The 2,986-nt window shown below is 37.6% G+C and overlaps 1 pseudogene; it reads left to right on the top strand.

Annotated features, from left to right (window-relative positions):
• Positions 1 to 1,039: 1,039 nt before the first annotated feature.
• LOC149949743 (DNA oxidative demethylase ALKBH2 pseudogene) lies at positions 1,040 to 1,693 on the top strand (annotated as a pseudogene).
• The last annotated feature ends 1,293 nt before the right edge of the window (positions 1,694 to 2,986 follow it).

Raw genomic sequence — 2,986 nt, forward strand, 5'->3', positions numbered from 1 at the left:
AATTCTACGTTTTAACTCTACAATACATGTTGCAAGAAAAAACTAAATTTGTGGGTGAATTTTTGTGGTAGTGTTTATTTAATACGCACCAATGACAGATAGGACTGTAGTTCTCGAGAATAATATTTAACTCTCTTTTGTACACCTCCGAATTGGACAATATATCCCACGCCCCCTCGGATATTTCGAAATTCACAACTTCCGATCGCACAACGTTTAACTCGCTTTCGCTATATTCGTTGAGCCCCATGATGTCACTATAAGTTTCAGGTGATAGTGGAGAAGTAGAAGAGCAGTAAGAATCTGGAATTAGCGTAGAAGATAATACACGCGAACTGTCTCCCATTTCTATATCAAAAACTATATCACGCGAGCTACCTCCGTTCTCTCTATCAAAAGTTGCATCATGCAAACTATTTCTCCCTTCTTGAATCGAAGTTAAACCACCCAAACTAACGACTCCTTCTTTATCTGAAGCTAAACCTCCCAAATAAACTACTCCTTCTTTATCTGAAGTTAAACTGCCCAAATTATCTGTCCCTTCTCGAGGCGGCCTAGTAGAATTATCGGTGTTAGACACGCGAAGAGCATGGATTTTGGGGTTTGTTTCCGAAATGTCTTCTCTTTCAAAAAATGCCATAACCCAATTTCGAGAAATAGGAGGGTTAATAGCAGTGGAGACTACGGTGTCATCGTAGCAACCCCAATTTGAAGAATCTAGTTTTACGTACGCTTTATAATGGCTACTCATAGACTCATCTCCGGCGTGATATACGCAACTTTTTAAATTGTATTTTAAACCATAAAATTTTAAAATTCCCGGTACTTCGCACTCCTCTTTCGTGCCGTTTCTCCTCTGTAAAGTAAATATCAAAATCTTAGTGGTTAAATTAGTGTACTTTAAAATCAAATTTAGGATCTCGGCCTTTAAGTTCAATTTCTTCGTCATTGAACTTGTACCAATATTAATATTAACATATTTCATAGGAAATATTCCAGCAATTTTTCGGAAGAAATAAAAATTTTATCATCGTTGCATATGCGTACAAATCAAATTTTGAAAACTCAATCCAATTCAATTGTTGGCGAAAGTGTTAGATTATCATACTACAATCTCTTGGACAAAGAATTTTCAAAAGAACTATTTGTTTTTTTAGAAAAACAAATTATTTATTTCAGTGGTCGAATGTCTCAGGTTAAAATCAATGGACAATGGCGCGAGATTCCACGTCAACAGGTGGCGTTCGGAAACGATGGGTTGAAGTATAGTTATTCTGGTAACACGTTTCCTGCCAAACCGTGGCCACCAGTGCTGAAAGAACTATGCAAACTAGTGTCCAAAATAGCCGGAGCTGACTTCAACTTTGTTTTAGTAAACCGTTACAAAGATGGGAAGGATTACATAGGGGAACATCAGGATAACGAGCCTGACCTTGACAAAAACGTTCCCATTGCCTCCATATCATTGGGGCAGAAAAGAGATTTTATACTACGGCATAAAGATTTTGTACGACAAAGATTAAACCAAACGAAGGCATCCATCCACAACACGAAAACACTGAAACTGGAGGACGGATCTTTACTTCTAATGCACCCGCCCACAAATGATTTTGGGTTCCATTCGGTGCCACGTTGCCCAGCTGCTGTAAGCCCAAGAATTAACATGACATTCAGACATATCATAAACAAATAAAAATAAATAAATTACATCTGTGACAAAAAATTATGTAACATAAACCCTAAGAAATAATTTATCCCAAAAAAATAAATTGTATAATAAATTGGTTTACAAAACTCATTTATTTAAATTTTAGTTAAGAGAAAATTTTTAGAAAATTAAAATAAATAGAATAACTGCTTTCACGAAAAAACTTGTTCTTTAATCTTTTCCCATTCGTTTCCTACAACCTCTCCCAAGCTAAATCAGTGGCGACGCCAAAAGAATATTCCGAGTAAGCGCTAGTTTAGAAAAGGGCCCTTCCTACGAGGCGCTAGCCCATTAGTATTTAAAAAAAAATCGATCATTTGAAGGGCTTCAGAACCATTTGAAAACTAAATAACATTTCTAGGAATATTTTCAAACTTCTAGGAATATTTTTAAAATACCTATCGATTTTAAGAATCCTATATATTTTAATAGTGTTTCTATAGATATTTTAAAGCGTTTCTTATATATTTTACGGACATAATATATTTTTCGGCAAAACGCGGGAGAGAAAGCAGAGCTTGTAGTTTCCAATCGGAGAGTTGAGTGTGAACACTGTAAAGGCGAACTATGATGGTACTTGTACCGTTGATGGAGTGGTACTTGTACCGTTGACCATAAATTTTATTGAGGCGAGAACACGTAGAGCTTAAGCATTCGAGTTCAATTAGGTATTAGGAGACCAGGTTTTCCAGAGGATACCCGTAAATCAGATCGTTTATTGAAGACTGCAGATTCGGACACTAGATCTTTCAGTACCATCCCATCAATGGTGGTACAAGTACCATCCCATCAACGGTACAAGAACCATCCCATTAACGGTACAAGAACCATCCCATCAATGGTACAAGTACCACCCCATTCGTAGCCACACTGAACTAGTAAGGTTCAGATGGTTCTAAAACCGGCTCTGGAGTAGGAGCCAGTGTCTACTGCCAAATTGAAAGTTGGCTTCTTTGACAGTCTGGGCCTTTATGCCAGCTAGGAGAATCATACACAGTAACCCACACAAGGAGAACTCAACCCGTCAAAATTCATGGATTTTCTTGTGTTTAATTTTCATTGGTTAGACGCTTTAGCGCCTGCTGCCGTCGGAAGGGGAAAATTCTGAAATTGTCTTCCTCCCGCCCGCGAAACGTTCAGCGTAAAGGTTCTTCTAATCAAATTTGTATTCAACACTGCGTTAGCGGGTTTAAAGGCTAGTTGCGTTCTGGTTCGGTTTGTTGCTCCTAGATGCCAATATTTAAAATATTTGCCAATAGATTGAATAAAGCAGCAGGG

The sequence above is a fragment of the Leiobunum rupestre genome, chromosome 3, assembly GCF_980474605.1.
Source record: "Leiobunum rupestre chromosome 3, qqLeiRupe1.1.hap1, whole genome shotgun sequence".
Lineage (NCBI taxonomy): Eukaryota > Metazoa > Arthropoda > Arachnida > Opiliones > Sclerosomatidae > Leiobunum > Leiobunum rupestre.